General features: G+C 44.4%; 1 protein-coding gene across 1 annotated transcript in view; it reads left to right on the forward strand.

Annotated features, from left to right (window-relative positions):
- The window catches only part of LOC126158475 (cuticle protein-like), an 81,073-nt gene that overhangs the window by 13,025 nt on the left and 50,092 nt on the right, over positions 1–17,956 (forward strand). The gene's annotated exons all lie outside the window — the stretch shown is intronic.

The following is a 17,956-nucleotide window of genomic DNA, read 5'->3' on the forward strand; positions in this document are numbered from 1 at the left end:
CTAGAACATCCACCTTGTACAAATTTTTTCATTTCATCCTGTAGTTCAATGTGCTAAAATAAACGTTGAACGTGTATCTTAATTTGGTTTACAACCTTGATTTATAGTTTATCTGCCAAGTCAACAGAAATCTTTCATTGTTCCGTTAAGTACAGCAGGAATAATGACATGAAATATTTAAGTGCTTGGTGCAAACATACAAATAACCCTTGGTCTCAAAGGTCTCATACCAGACTACATGAACTGTCCTTCGAAAATGAAGAATCTCAAGCAGAGAACACTTTACTAATCCATGAAAATGTTATCAATAACGCTTTTATTGCTTTCATATTTCTATTTCTATTTCTTTGACAGACGGGAGCGCATCAAGGAGATGCTGAAAAAGTGGCACATGCTTGAACGTATCTGACGAATGCGTACTTAGAAAGTATTAAGAAACAGCTTTAAGCAAAAAAATGTGTGTGAAATCTTATGTGACTTAACTGCTAAGGTCATCAGTCCCTAAATTATCCTAAGGACAAACACACACACCCATGCACGAGGGAGGACTCGAACCTCCGCCTGGACCAGCCGCACAGTCCATGACTGCAGCGCCCTAGACTGCTCGGCTAATCCCGCGCGGCAGCTTTAAGCAAGGAATCTAGAAACACGAGGGCTATTCGTTTATTAAGGTCCGATCGGACGCGAAATGAAAACTACAGTGACAAGCAAAAACGTTTCATCTGCAACAGGTACCTACACATTTCGGCCACTTCTCTACGTAGCCACCGCTTCAGTTCAAGACATCTGTCATAACGTTGTACTGGCCTTCCAGTTCCCTCATCATAGGAGGCAGCCAGCCACCTGTACCATTCACCATTTTCCTTCACTGGTCTGTAGTCGTTGTCTGTGCCAAAATGTTGTGTTCATAGGCATTGGTTCATATGGGCAGCGATGAAACTCTGAGGGAACAAAGTTCAGGATGATCAAACACTACCCATCGAAAACGCTGTAGGAGCTTCATTGCCCCTGCAGCGTACGGCTGAGAATTTTCGTTAAGAAGGAAATGTATCACAGTTATGTGGGCTGCATGAAATCAGGCGAAATCTCTCAACAGGCAATCATACTTGGCGGAAAATACTGTTTTCCTGACATCTTTACGTGCTCACCGTGTGCTCAGAACTGAAAAGAGCAATGTGACTTTATCAACAGGCATACTAGACACACTGGCCAACATATGTGTGCAAACCTTCATCGAATTTTCAGTGTGGTTTCCATTGTGGGACCAAACGGACTTTAATAAACGAATAATAGATAAGACTCATTACAAACCACACAGAGGCGTTTAAGCAATCATTGTTCCTGCACTTCATGCGTGACTGGAATGGGAAGAACCCCAAAACTGATACAGTGGTAAGTACACTCTGGCCTGTACTTCCTAATGATTTAGTGGTTTGCAGGGTATAGCTTAGAGGTAAATGAAGACGAATGAGTATTCCTTACAGTGTACTTCGCTTTTAAAGTGTAGAACACTAACGTTGCGGTACGAAGTGTATATAGCAGAAAATTGTAGGCCTCACCTAGGATTGGATCTCCTCTACTCGGACTCTCCTAGACGCCCGTCTCATTATGAACATTCCTGCAATCACTTAGACACTGATGGTGACTCAGGTACCAACAAAAGGAGCACTGGGCTGCTGTTCGTTAAAAGGAGAGTTGAAATCTTCATACGGCAATCCTCGGTTACACTTTCTGTGGCTTCCGTAAATCTGTACATTTAATAACGACATGACGGATTCCTTCCTCATTTTTGCTTGTTCCAAGCCAGACCTCTGTTGCTAACGAACTCGTCCTCGGCGGGTCGCTACACTCAAATATTCTTACAGAGGTTGCAAATACCGCTTCACTTGTAAGGGTCTTTTTATTTAAAACACGACCGCTTTCGGCTTCTTATGCCCAGAATCAGGTGTTATATTGAAAATAAACAACACAATTAGTTTTTAAACACGGTAGAGCACACAAAAAGCAAAAACGAAGTTCCATATAAAATTTTAGAAACCGGCGGTCGGGCTAGCTGCGGTAAAACCTAAGTCAGTAGCAAAGAGACGCCAGGCCAGTACTACTAAGGACGACTGTCTGGGTAAAGAAATACGCAATGAACACCAGGATGCTTACACTTTGTGCTGTAATCCCGAGGCCGCGGTGGGCGAGTACAGGACGCGGTGTATCACCAGAGGGCGCAGAGCACGGAGTAGCGTACACGAAGGGGAATGATGATGATGATATTTGGTTTGTGAAGCGCTCAACTGCGCGGTTAGCAGCGGCCGTACAAATTCCCAGTCTTTACACAGCCCAGACTCGCCACTTTCACAAATGATAATGAAATGATGCGGATAACACGAACACACAGTCCCCGAGCGGAGTAAATCACCGACCCTGCTGGGAATTGAACTTGGGACCCCATGATGGGGAGGCAGCAACGCTAACCATTAACCACGAGCTGTGGAAACGCGAAGAGGGAAGCAAACTGGTAATCCAGAGCGGAAAAAGTACTGCCGTCTGTTGACGGAAAGAAGATCGCGGGGCCACTAGCCCGGCTGTACACAATCTGAATTAGTGATTTACGAGGGCTATTGGGAAAGTAAGGTCGAGTCGGGCGCGAAATATAAACCACAGTGAAAATTCGACGAACGTTTGCGTAGATGGGACGGATAGTGTCTCTAGTATACTCGTCGACCGCATTACGTCGCTCTTTTCAGTTCTAAGCTCGCAGTGAGCATGTAAACATGCCTGGAAAATAGTGTCTCCTGCCAAATACGAGGGCCTGATGAGAGATTTCGCCTGATTGTATGCAGGCCACAAAACTTAGCTGTCACGCATTTCCTTCTTCGAGAAAATTCTTGGCCGCACACTGCAGGGGCAATGAAGAGGTCCTGCAACGTTTTCGACTCATGGGAACTACATGATCACCCACCATACAGCCGGCAACTAACTCCCCCAGAGTTTCATTTCTGCTCACTTGAACCACTGTTATGAAGACAACATTTTGGCAAAGACAACGAGTTGCCTAAGTCGGAGCGGCGACTATGTAGAGAAGTAGCTGGAAAGTGTAGCTAACCGTTGCAAAGAAAACATTTTTTTGATTTTCACAATGGTTTCCATTTCACGACCGATCCGACATTACTTTCCGAACAGCCCCCGTACATTCAAAATAAAACAAAACATCACATAGAAAGTTGCATGAAAAACAGTAAAGATATTGTACGAGAGGTAAAGAAATATGTTGAACAGGGGCAGTAAAGAACTGTAGTATACTAACTGGAAGCCGGCAACATAAGATTTATGTATAAACCGTAAAACACAACGAAAAATGTTTTCCCTTTCCACGAGTGGCTCGAAAATTTTTGATTTAGTGGGGCATATATGGTGAGTTGGAACAATGCGCCACAGTTCTGAGCTAAAAGAGCATACACATGTTCCACTCCTATTACAGATCATCTCGCTACTGAACAAAATGGAAGGTAGCAAAAACTTGCAGCGCACACTGTCAAAAAGTACTGTACCAATTAATAGTTAGCGGCAATAGCACTAAAGGTATCATTAAAAGTGGGATCAATTTAGAACCTGCTAACTAAAAGCCGACGACTAAAGGAGGTTTACACAAGACAAGACCTAGTGACCCAACATTCTGCACCCCGTCAACAGATGGCAGTAGTTTTGCCACTCTGGTTTACCAGTTTGCTTCCACCTTCATGTTCGCTAGTCGGTGCTCTGCGCTCGTTGGTGATACACTGCGTCCTGTACTCGTCCACCTCTGCTCTCGGGGTCACAGCACAAAGTGTAAGCGTCCTGGTGTTCAATGCATATTTTTTTTACCCAGGCAGTCGTCCTTAGTATTGTCTGGTGCCACTTTGCCACTGACTTAGGTTTTACCGCACCTAGCGCGATCGCTGGTTTCTAAAATTTTAAATGGAACTTCGTTTTTGCCTTTTTTATATATACTGCATCGTGTAAAAACTATCATTAGCTCCGGAGTCTTGTTTATTTTCAGTATAAAACCTGATTATGGGCATAAAAGAGTCCGAAACCGGTCGTGTTTTAAATAAAAAGACCCTTACAAGTGAACCGATATTTTCAACCTCTGCTCAATTGCGGATGTTTATCCGACAGGATTGTTTGTTGCCAAATGTTCTTGCACTTACTTTTTTTGGCACATTGATTCTATAGTAGGAAAGCAAAGCGAATAAACTCTCCCACTATATTCTTTAATTTGAGTAAAATATGGAAACTGTCATATTCTGCTGCAATCATTTTAAATTACTATGTCCTTATGAATTGCCCTTTTAAAATAACAGACGAATTTAGAATTGAACAGAACTGCACTAAAATCGTTGTCCATCGAGATAACTACAGGGATTCTTAGCGTACATAAGTATCTCCAATGAAGGGAATCCTGAGTTGTGGAACATGAGCTATATTATTTCTCTCGTCAGATATCCCATAATAAATATAAATATATGTTAATACTACTGAGCGACAAGGACACTTGCGTATTGATTGCCGCACAACACAGTATACTGTGTACATCATTGTAAGAATGGTACTTCATTGTAAATCACCACTAAACTCAAATATTCTGCTCCCATACGGATTGTGTTTAGACCATTAAAGAATACACATACGTTGCCCGTCCTAAAAGTTTCCAGACTGATTTTATTCCTGGCGTATAAGGGACGTCACGCAGTAACTACGATGGTAGCTTGAACTAATAACCGTAAACAACAGATGTGCACCCTGCCAGTCAGTTGTGAATAGGTAGTGTTAAATAGTAGACGGTGGCTGCAGTGTCTCACAAATCGCAGTGGAGCAATATGTGTAAATCAAGTGTTGAACACATGTTTCGAAGAAGAGAAAACTGTCTGTGAAGTTTGTCCTGCACGCCTTGACTCCCGAACAAAGACAACGCAGTGTGACGCCTGTTGCGACCTGACTGAAATGCTAAACATGGACAATTCTTTTCTGGAAAAAATCATCACGGATTACGAGGCTTGGTGTTATCAATACGAACCTGCCACAAAAAGGCAACGTGCAGAAATTCACACGATGGAACCACGTTTCTCTTCTTCGAAACATGTGTTCAACACTTGATTTACACATATTGCTCCACTGCGATTTGTGAGACACTGCAATACGGGAGCTGAACGACAAGAATGATTGTCGGTAAACCTCTGTACTGACTTTAATTTCTCGAGTTGTCTCATTGTGCTCATTTCGCGAGACGTATGTGGGAGGACGTAATATACTATCCGACTTAACCCTGAACATACTGTGTCGGAACTTCAACAGTAAACCACTTCGTGACGCCCAAAGCCAGTTTTGTAGCGTCTGCCACAGGAGTTTGTTCAGCATCTCTGTAACGCCGTCTTGCCAACTAAACGACCGTGTGGCGAAACGCACTGCTCTTCACTGGATCTTCCTTATCTCTTCTATTGGTTGTACCTGATAAGGTAGGACAATAAGTGCCTGGTAGAGGGTTCATCGAACCGCCTTCAAGCTATTTCTCTACCGTTTCACTCTCGAACAGCGCTTGGGGAAAAAGAAAAATTAGATCATTCCATGAGTGCTCTGATTTTTCTAATTTCATTTTGATGATAATTTCTCCTTGTGTTGGTGGGTGCCAACAAAATGTCAGAGTGAAGAGAACCGGTTGTATGAATGTTCTGTGCGTTGAACTCAAGTGTGGAAAGGCCATGCAGAGCACCTGAAAAATTAAAACCAGTTTGTTGGCTTTATTTTTTATTAATAAAGTCTCGAAACGTTTTGGATTGACGGAGAAAATGTGTAAATGGCAGTACTGCGGGCGACAGAATGCTTTAAGGGGCTCCGGAAAGGCTCAAAATCATGAAAAGTTCAATTTTTACTTTTTTGCGTTTTCTGAATTTGCAGACTATTACCTTTTAATAGATATATAATTTATTCAATTCCGAAGACTACAACTATTTTTAAATTTTTTTTGAAATGTGTTCTACATGGGCGTGACCCACTGTGGCGCTGTTAAACTGCTGTCAAATGGTGTTATTATTAACGTCCGTGTTCATCGGGTACATTTTAGTGATGTGAGATAAAGTATGTGTTGTGGCTAACCTGTGATGGTTCAATATATATCGCTGGTGTGATTGTCGATTGTTTCATGTTTATTTACTCTGTCGTTATCTCGAAAATATTCGTAATTAATTCTGTTTCTTGAGTCTCTGTTTTGTTGAAGTATAATAATGAGTAAAAGTAAAGTTATTAGAAATCCTCTGAAGGCTTTTAAGAAAAGGAGAAATGTTGGAAAGCCAAAGGTATGTGTTATTACTGTAAATAATAACATTCTAACATGGTACGAGCGATGCTTGCTTTAGACAAGGAACGCCTTCGGGCTGCAGACAGGGCTGTAAAGAGTCTAGAAATACAAGCAAGAGTAAACAGGAGGAGGAACAAGAGGAAGCTGGAGGAGGAGTTTGCAGAGGATGAAGATAATCCATCCTATGGACCTGGAATGCACTAAAAAGTTAATCCAATTTTTGTCGCTCGATTCCCAAAACTTTTATTTTCTCATACTAATGACATGTTTTCTAAGGATCTTCCAAACATATTTGTTTCAAACTTTCAGTAAATGTTACACAGTACCTTCTGCATAATTTAACACAGCCTTTTTCCAAAAAACTGTATATTTTTGAACATATAAATAAAAAATTGCAAAAAAATGTTGTGAATTTTCATTACAATTGAAAAAAAAATCATCTTTAATAACTGAATTAAAATTTTGTAAAATCCCTGTGTTAAGTTGTAGCCCATATTCCAATAAATAATCTTTAAAAAGTTCACCTTCCTACCTCAAATACTTTGTGAGGAAAGATGTAATTTATAAGCGTTATTTTAACATTGCAAGTACAGGGCGTTCCGGAGCCCCATAAATTGCTGGAAAGAAAGTCCATATGTTATGAAAGTCCATATATTACATAACGGGGGAAATTATGCAACCATTCGAAACAATTCGAATACTATAGGCCTATATGTAACATAGAGATGTTAGACATTGGACATTTTTTTCGTTTTGAGACCTCTGACTTTTCTTTCACTTAATTTACTGGATAACAAACACTTCATTAAATTCTGCTAAATGAGAACAGTATTAGCTGCTTCAGTGAATATATAGAAGACAGCTTTCAAACTTAGCCGTATATTGCCGAAGATGTGATGTAAGCGTTCGTACATTACGTTACGGAATTATACTTCGGGTAATCGAAGTATTAATTGGCAATAAATCGAAATACTGATTGCAAGCATGCTGATATTACTGCAGGAACGTGATGCGGCTAAGTGATGGTAGGAATACGTTGATCCCCTAGCACTATAATTTAGGAGAGCTTCGTGATTCAGAAAATGGCATGAGACATGGTGAAAATATATGCACTAACAGATAGCGTAGCAATGTTATGACACGCGACACAACACACCCGAAAATTCGTCGCTCACAGTGGTTAGCCTTCACCATGTGAAATGCCTCATTGTTGCTGCCAATAAAATGTCAGCACGGAGCTTACAATACTGTACAGTACAATACTGCACAGAGTGGCTATTTATTTGTTTACCATCATATATTACGTTTGCCGTCTGGCGGCTATAGCAAACTGTGGTAACTAATAAGGAAAAAAGTTTGTTGTAATGGGTAATTTTGTGGAAGTAGGGATCTAGAGCAGTTAACAGCGGAATTTCTTAGCGCCATCCCTGTGTTAGTTAAAACTAAAAATTGCATAAAATACAATTTTATTCAAAAAAACTGTCACTCTCTCCGAAGTTCGCTAATATTTGCTTAAATCGTATGCAATCACAAAGAATGAAACACCTTTTCAATGTTGAGATGCAGTGCCAAATTCATAAAAAAAATTGCAGAATAAATGCTAAAAAAATAACTTAGGAAAGTGTGGATGGCTCATCAGTTATATTATTAAAACCAATATCAATTACCAACGTTAATACCTTCTCTATAATACACGCATCAAAAAAAGTTTTGCTGTAAGTAGGCTGTTTAGGTTTTCTTATTGGTAACGCCACGTAGCGCTCTGTATGAAAATCACTGGCTGTGCTGTGTGCAGTCTGTGGCTGGTTTGCATTGTTGTTCGCTATTGTAGGTTGGGCAGCTGGATGTTAACAGCGCGTAGCGTTGCGCATTTGGAGGTGAGACGCCACCAGTGGTGGATGTGGGGAGAGAGATGGTGGAATTTTGAGAGCGGACGATCTGGACGTGTGTCCATCAGGAAGCGTAAATTTGTAAGAATGGATGTCATGAACTGCTATATATATTATGACTTTTGAACCCTATTAAGGTAAATACATTGTTTGTTCTCTATCGCAATCTATCATTTGCTAACTATGCCTCTCAGTAGTTAGTGCCTTCAGTAGTTTGAATCTTCTATTTAGCTGGCAGTAGTGGCGCTCGCTGTATTGCAGTAGTTCGAGTAACGAAGATTTTTGTGAGGTAAGTGATTTGTGAAAGGTATAGGTTAATGTTAGTCAGGTCCATTCTTTTATAGGGATTTTTGAAAGTCGGATTCCGTTGCGCTAAAAATATTGTGTTGATCAGAATAGGTAACGAGCGAAATGTCTGAGTACGTTCAGTTCTGCTCAGCTGTTTGAAAATCAAATAACGTAAGGGATTTAACAGCACAGTAAATCATTAATTTATTCTAAGGGGACGTTACATTGCATCACCTCGGTTCAGAGAGTTCCGGACCCTGTACAGAAAATTGGAATGGAGATCAACTTAAACATCATTTCCGCTCTTTTTATTGCTCATGCAAAACCACACATTGCATGTTGTACCACCATAAAGCGAGACCTTCAGAGATGGTGGTGCAGATTGCTGTACACACCGGTACCTCTAATACTCAGTAGCACGTCCTCTTGCATTGATGCATGCCTGTATTCGTCGTGGCATACTATCCGCAAGTCCATCCAGGCACTGTTGGTCCTGATTGCTCCACTCCCCAACGGCGATTCGGCGTAGATCCCTCAGAGTAGTTGGTCGGTCACGTCGTCCATAAACAGACCTTTTCAATCTATCGCAGGTGTGTTCGATAGGGTTCATGTCTGGAGAACATGCTGGCACTCTAGTTGAGCGATGTCGTTATCCTGAAGGAAGTAATTCACAAGATGTGCACGATGGGGGCGCTAATTGTCGTCCATGAAGACGAATTCGTCACCAATATATTGCCGATATGGTTGCACTATCGGTCGGAGGATGGCATTCACGTATCGTACAGCCGTTAAGGCGCCTCCAATGACCACCAGCGGCGTCCGTCGGCTCCACATAACGCCACTCCAAAACAGCAGGAAATCTCCACCTTGCTGCACTCGCTGGACAGTGTGTCTAAGGCGTTCAGCCTGACCGGGTTGCCTCCAAATACGTCTCCGACAAATGTCTGGTTGAAGGCATATGCGACACTCATCGGTGAAGAGAACATGATGCCAATCCTGAACGGTCCATTCGGCATGTTGTTGGGCCCATCTGTACCGCGCTGCATAGTGTCGTGGTTGCAAAGATGGACCTCGCCATGCACGTCGGGAGTGAAGTTCCGCATCATGCAGCCTATTGCGCACAGTTGTAACACGACGTCCTGAGGCTGCACGAAAAGCATCATTCAACATGGTGGCATTGCTGTCAGGGTTCCTTTGAGCCGTAATCCGTAGGTAGCGGTCATCCATTGCAGTAGTAGCCCTTGGGCGACCTGAGCGAGGCATGTCGTTGACAGTTCCCGTCTCTCTATACCTCCTCCATGTCTGATCAACATCGCTTTGGTTCACTCCGAGACGCCTGTACACTTCCCTTGTTGAGAGCCCTTCCTGGCACAAAGTAACAATGCGGACGAGATCGAACCGCGGTATTGATCGTCTAGGCATGGTTGAACTACAGACAACTTGAGCCGTGTACCTCTTTCCTGGTGTAGTGACTGGAAGTGATCGTCTGCCGGACCTGCTCCGTCTAATAGGCGCTGCTCATGCAAGGTTGTTTACATCTTTGGGCGGGTTTAGTGACATCTCTGAACAGTCAAAGGGACTGTGTCTGTGATACAATATGCACAGCCAACGTCTATCTTTAGGAGTTCTGGGAACTGGGTGATGCAAAAATTTTTGAGGTGTGTCGTTTAGGCAGCAGGTCAGACAATTCACAAAATCTTAAAAGTCGTACCATATCCATCTCAACGGCTGTGAAAATACAGGGCAGGTCAACTGGTAAGCTAATCTTAGCTCTCTTGGCTGAATGTAAAATATATTCAGTTAAAATGAGGCGTACAGAAATTAGTACGTCACAAGCTATGCGACAACGGACTATGCGCTACCTGAAAACATTTGATAAGAACTTCATCTCGGCTTGGTGGCCGGAAAGAGGTACTCCAAGGTCTACGAGTCGGTTTTACCAATCGCTTATTACTGCGCGCTACTTTCAGCTCCTTCTTCCCACCGATGCAAACCCCTGCAACACAATAGCGAAGATATGGCCTTTATACACTTCCTTGGCTGACACAACCGTTAATTAATTTCCCTAAATTCCCTTTCGCCCTGGTACCGAGCAGAATGGCACTTCCTTCTCCCGAAATTGTAGGCGGAGAAGGGAGTCCTGGATGTTCTGCACATTATAAGGTGTACGTACATATGGTGAGTAGTTTTAAGGGCACTTCGGGAGTCGAGACAAACGAGGAACTTCCTTCTGAGCACGAATGCAACTCATCTGCTCCAGTACCACCATGATTGCTTGCAATTCTGCTTTAAGTGGGGTAAATTCTTTCCGCAAATGGATGTTGATGTCTGCTGTAATTCTATAATGCAGTATAATACGAGGTGCATTCAAGTTCTAAGGCCTCAGATTTTTTTTCTCCGGACTGGAAAGAGATAGAAACATGCGCATTGTTTTAAAATGAGGCCGCGTTCATTGTCAATACGTCCCAGAGATGGCAGCACCGTACGGCAGATGGAATTTTAACGCCAGCGGCGAGAATGAGAACTGTTTTAAATACTTAAAATGGCGACCTTTTCCTTACTTGAACAGCGTGCAATCATTCGTTTTCTGAATTTGCGTGGTGTGAAACCAATTGAAATTCATCGACAGTTGAAGGAGACATGTGGTAATGGAGTTATGGATGTGTCGAAAGTGCGTTCGTGGGTGCGACAGTTTAATGAAGGCAGAACATCGTGTGACAACAAACCGAAACAACCTCGGGCTCGCACAAGCCGGTCTGACGACACGATCGAGAAAGTGGAGAGAATTGTTTTGGGGATCGCCGAATGACTGTTGAACAGATCGCCTCCAGAGTTGTCATTTCAGTGTGTTCTCTGCACACAATCCTGCATGACGACCTGAAAATGCGAAAAGTGTCATCCAGGTGGGTGCCACGAATGGTGATGGACGACCACACGGCTGCCCGTGTGGCATGTTGCCGAGCAATGTTGACGCGCAACGACAGCAGGAATGGGACTTTCTTTTCGTCGGTTGTGACAATGGATGAGACGTGGATGCCATTTTCCAATCCAGAAAGCAAGCGCCAGTCAGCTCAATGGAAGCACACAGATTCACCGCCACCAAAAAAATTTCGGGTAACCGCCAGTGCTGAAAAAATGATGGTGTCCACGTTCTGGGACAGCGAGGGCGGAATCCTTACCCATTGCGTTCCAAAGGGCACTACGGTAACAGGTGCATCCTACGAAAATGTTTTGAAGAACAAATTCCTTCCTGCACTGCAACAAAAACGTCTGGGAAGGGCTGCGCGTGCGCTGTTTCACCGAGACAAGGCACCCGCACATCGAGCTAACGTTACGGAACAGTTTCTTCGTGATAACAACTTTGAAGTGATTCTTCATGCTCCCTACTCACCTGACCTGGCTCCTAATGACTTTTGGCTTTTTCCAACAATGAAAGACACTCTCCGTGGCCGCACATTCACCAGCCGTGCTGCTATTGCCTCAGCGATTTTCCAGTGGTCAAAACAGTCTCCTAAAGAAGCCTTCGCCACTGCCACGGAATCATGGCGTCAGCGTTGTGAAAAATGTGTACGTCTGCAGGGCGATTACGTCGAGAAGTAACGCCAGTTTCATCGATTTCGGGTGAGTAGTTAATTAGAAAAAAAATCGGAGGCATTAGAACTTGAATGCACCTCGTATATCACTGATCTACTCTGGGACGTACATCACAAACTGTTTGCATGAAATTAAATTAAAACTACGCCTAATTCGTAGGAACGTATGACACTTCCTGTGTCGAACTTAATGGGCGATCAAAAAGTTTCCGTTCGAAGGCCTTACAGTCCAGAACCGGTATGCCAAACAGACGTAATAGCCATGAGCATTGAGGCAATCGTCCCACCGACGCACAAGGCTGCAAACTACTCGTTTTGTAAAACAACGTGTCCTGCAGCGTGAAGAAGTCATTAACTGCCTGCTACACGTCCTAGTCCGAAGGGACACGTCGACCCTTCAAGACCTTTTTTAAGGGGCCGAAGGCGTGATAATCGCATGGGGAGAAATGAGAACTGTATAGGGTGCGTGTTCGAGTGCCCCCTTGGGAGTTGGAGTAACTTCTGCGTTACGACAGTTGCGATATGGCGAAGTACGTTATCATGAAGCAACAGCATCCCTTGTCGCACCATTCCACAACGGTGGTTTTCGACAGACATTCTGCCCCAAATAACGTTGCCATAGTTCACATTTCCGCAGTTATCGATGTCCGTCGGAAAGACACAATTAAACGTCGTCGTCTGTCACGGGTTCCCTGATGTGCAAATATATTGATAAACTGCGTTATCTAATAATGTAGTATCTAGGAACCCAACAATCAACATAAAATCTCTACCACAGTATCATTTATCCAATTTATAAATTTAATATTGCAACGATGCTCAGTCTGAGGAGCGACGTCGCCAGTATAGACGTGTAGTGTTTTCACTCTGCAGGTACTCATAGAATGAGGTGACGAAAGTCGTGGGTAGCGATGTGCACATATATAGATGGCGGTAGTACCGCGTACACAATGTATGAACGGATTATGCACTGGCGGAGCTGTCATCTGTATTCAGGTGATTCATGTGAAAAGGTGTCCGATATGGTAATGGGCGCACTTCGGGAATTAACAGAATTCGAACGTGAAACGGCAGTTGGAGCTAGACGTATGGGACACTCAGTTTCGGAAATCGTTAGGGTCTTCAATATTCCGAGACCCTCAGTGTTAAGAGTGTGCCAAGTATACTAAATTTCAAGCACTACGTCTCAGCACGTGCAAGGCAGTGGCCGATAGCCTTTGATTAACGACTGAGCGCAGCGGCGTCTGCGTGATGTTCTCTGTGCTAACAGAGAAGCAGCACTGCGTGAAATAATCGCAGCAATAAATGTGGGACGCGCGACGAACGTATCCGTTTGGACAGTGCGGCGAAATTTGGCATTAATGGCCTGTGGCAACAGACCACCGACGCGGGTGCCTTTGCTTACAGCGCATCACCTACAGCGCCTCCCCTGGGCTCGCGACCACATCCCGTAGACCAGTTTTCGGTAAGCTAGAGCTGATTATAGGATTTGGGTGTGGGGTAGATCCCAAGAAGCCATGGAACCAAGTTGTCAACAGTGCACTGTGCAAGCCGGCGGTGGCTCCATAATGGTGTGGGCGATGTTTACATGCAATGGACTGGTCTGAAATGATTATGTTCGGTTGCTTGGAGACCATTTGCAACCATTCATGAATTCGACGTTCCCAGCCATGTCGACGGGCCAAAATTGTTCGTGATTGGTTTGGAGAACATGTAACCTCCCCCTCACTTATCGACCTTAATGACAGTGAAAAATTAAACCGCGTGTACCTAATGGAAATTTGGGAAAAGCAATCGTCACCCAGGTTAATTTGTCGGTAAAGAGGGAGGAAAGGGTTACATCTAAATGAAAGGAAAATGCTAATGAAACTGGTGGAAATTAATGTTGAAAAAGGGGTAAAGTTAATAAAGAAAGTAAATGTGCGGCCGTTACGTTAACAATCAACTAGCGGTAATTAGATATTTGAGATTTGGAGGAAATTACGGTCGCCAGTCCTAAGGACAATTACTATAGTAACTGAAAAAGAAAGATTATTACACATATAATTAGCACTAGAAGCGTGGCAACTGAAGGTTGACAAGTGTAGTGTGAAAACTGAAAGTTTGTCAGAAGTAATAAATTTCGCCACACTCTGACTTAATTTAGCAAAAGAATTAATAAAACTGGAAAATCGAAAGTTAATTTAGTGACTGAAGTTAATAGTGAGCTTTCTTTCTGAAGCACATCGGAATTCAGTAAAATACGGTTAGTCTTGGACTACCTCAACAATCATTTCAAAAGCTACTTGAATCTACGCAATTTAGAAATAAGAGATTTAACTTTGAACTTGAATTAAATGATTCTGAACAATTAACAATAGTAAAATTTAGTATGTACCAAGCTGAGCTGCAGTCACAGGTAAGCTAAAATACGGTAACAAAACTCACACTCTTAATTCGTGCTTGTGTAATCTAATCTTTGAAATTAAAGCAGTGAAAAGCTATAATATTACTTTAATGCTGGCGTTTGAATTTCAACGACACTCGGGTTCATTCCGGAAAAGGAAGTGACCCTGCTTGGTAATGCAATTGGGACAATGAGCAACAAAGGTTCATGCTAAGTAGCTGTAATTTTGTGATGCAACAATTTTAAAAGTTGGAAAAGCTGAGGTCTGCCATACAGTTCTAAAACTTTACGTGCTTCCAGTCTTCCTTGTTGGTTGATTGAAGGTTTGAAGCCGTCGATCGAGGAGGTGGCGACAGTCACTCATTGTCGGCCGTCGCTGTTGCAGAAGCTGGATGTTGGCGCGCCTTCTTCTCGACACGGTCACCAGACGAAACGGGCTCTTGATGTGCGCCAGCTAATGCTTCCCGTCCGCGACACCATGTCAGAAACAATCATCGCAAGTCGAGCGCAATTACATGCTGCAAAAACCCCGAAAGCGCGGCAACTCGCGGGAGCTTCACACAACACACCTGCTCCACTCGCTACTCCCGCCAGACTCCTCTCTCTGCCCGCGCTCCACGCGACAGAGTTAACACTACCAAAGATCCTCAGCACTTTGGTTCTCCACACGACCTATCGATGTATCCGTTCGATAGCATAGTTTTCCCTAGGCAAGACCCAGCGTAAAAATACAAATAATATTTACGAAACAAACCAATTATACATCGACATAAATGCATAAATACACTCCTGGAAATGGAAAAAAGAACACATTGACACCGGTGTGTCAGACCCACCACACTTGCTCCGGACACTGCGAGAGGGCTGTACAAGCAATGATCACACGCACGGCACAGCGGACACACCAGGAACCGCGGTGTTGGCCGTCGAATGGCGCTAGCTGCGCAGCATTTGTGCACCGCCGCCGTCAGTGTCAGCCAGTTTGCCGTGGCATACGGAGCTCCATCGCAGTCTTTAACACTGGTAGCATGCCGCGACAGCGTGGGCGTGAACCGTATGTGCAGTTGACGGACTTCGAGCGAGGGCGTATAGTGGGCATGCGGGAGGCCGGGTGGACGTACCGCCGAATTGCTCAACACGTGGGGCGTGAGGTCTCCACAGTACATCGATGTTGTCGCTAGTGGTCGGCGGAAGGTGCACGTGCCCGTCGACCTGGGACCGGACCGCAGCGACGCACGGATGCACGCCAAGACCGTAGGATCCTACGCAGTGCCGTAGGGGACCGCACCGCCACTTCCCAGCAAATTAGGGACACTGTTGCTCCTGGGGTATCGGCGAGGACCATTCGCAACCGTCTCCATGAAGCTGGGCTACGGTCCCGCACACCGTTAGGCCGTCTTCCGCTCACGCCCCAACATCGTGCAGCCCGCCTCCAGTGGTGTCGCGACAGGCGTGAATGGAGGGACGAATGGAGACGTGTCGTCTTCAGCGATGAGAGTCGCTTCTGCCTTGGTGCCAATGATGGTCGTATGCGTGTTTGGCGCCGTGTAGGTGAGCGCTACAATCAGGACTGCATACGACCGAGGCACACAGGGCCAACACCCGGCATCATGGTGTGGGGAGCGATCTCCTACACTGGCCGTACATCACTGGTGATCGTCGAGGGGACACTGAATAGTGCACGGTACATTCCAACCGTCATCGAACCCATCGTTCTACCATTCCTAGACCGGCAAGGGAACTTGCTGTTCCAACAGGACAATGCACGTCCGCATGTATCCCGTGCCACCCAACGTGCTCTAGAAGGTGTAAGTCAACTACCCTGGCCAGCAAGATCTCCGGATCTGTCCCCCATTGAGCATGTTTGGGACTGGATGAAGCGTCGTCTCACGCGGTCTGCACGTCCAGCACGAACGCTGGTCCAACTGAGGCGCCAGGTGGAAATGGCATGGCAAGCCGTTCCACAGGACTACATCCAGCATCTCTACGATCGTCTCCATGGGAGAATAGCAGCCTGCATTGCTGCGAAAGGTGGATATACACTGTACTAGTGCCGACATTGTGCATGCTCTGTTGCCTGTGTCTATGTGCCTGTGGTTCTGTCAGTGTGATCATATGATGTATCTGACCCCAGGAATGTGTCAATAAAGTTTCCCCTTCCTGGGACAATGAATTCACGGTGTTCTTATTTCAATTTCCAGGAGTGTATATGTATACAAATAGTAAAACAATTACAATATGTAAAGACACAGAAATGTCATATATTCAGGTAACAAAAATAAGGAAAACAAATTTATAGTACAATAGATGGAAATAGGAGGATATGCATTTCCGGCGTTACAAACATTCTGGACAATTTGAGCGAAGGATTTAGCGACCCAGATAGCCCGACATGAATCCCATCGAACGTTTATGGAACATAAATTCCTGCACTGGCAACACCTTCGCAGTTATGGACGGCTGTACAGGCACAAAGGCTCAGTATGTCTGTAGGGGGCTCCCAACGACTTTTTCGGTCTATGCCACGTCGAGTTGCTGCACTACACCTGGCAAAAAGAGGTCCGACGTGAAATTAGGAGGTATGCCATGACTTCTGTTACCTCAGTGTATATCAGGTCCTACATCGTCGTGTATTATCATCCATCGGATACCACTCACGTCCGTATGTATCATGATAAAAGAGCAAATATTGACGTCACCATTAAAAACTGCTTCCGCAATAATAAACAATAGAAGACATGAGGAGGCGTATGTTCTCCTAATTTGACGACGCCACATGCGAGAACATTGGCACTTTGCTTCCCAAGCACTGGCACGTTAAAACGTATCCCAAGCTCGTGGTAGATAATTAGTTGTTGACAGTCAGTCTCCACTCTGAACTGGAACTCAGTCGTGAACAGGACACTACCCCCTCTTCACTGATCAACCGACGGCGCTTATTAACTACTGAACTACTCGCTGCCTTCGGATGAGGCGAATAATTTTGGCGGGTCGCCTAGCACACAGAGCAGTCTCTGGCAGCTTACAGTATACATTCTGAAGGGACAAGTATTCCCCGGAAGGTGGACTGGTGTATAGCTGACTGGACGTAGTTAGGGCAAGACAACTGTCTTAGTGGCTAGTTGTAATGCGCGGTCGACCTTGTCCTCATTTTTGTTTAATGTTTACTTTCTCCTGGAATATCTAGCCCGTGAAATGAGGCTGCTCACGACAGTCAGCTGCCAGCCGACCTTGCACTAACTGTGACTCAGCCTCTAACCTGCCACGATGTGCTTTTTGTGTCATCCTGCTTCCTGTAGAGTCGAATACTGTGTTCCACACACTCAATAGACGCTGGCTTCAGCATACACGGACTGCTGCGAGTACAAGTACAACAAGCAGTCTCGGACCGGTGAGTCATGTTTTTCTTTTATGCCCATTATACACTGAAGAGCCAAAGAAACTGGTACACCTGCCCAATATCGTGTAGAGACCC

Source organism: Schistocerca cancellata, chromosome 2, assembly GCF_023864275.1.
Source record: "Schistocerca cancellata isolate TAMUIC-IGC-003103 chromosome 2, iqSchCanc2.1, whole genome shotgun sequence".
Lineage (NCBI taxonomy): Eukaryota > Metazoa > Arthropoda > Insecta > Orthoptera > Acrididae > Schistocerca > Schistocerca cancellata.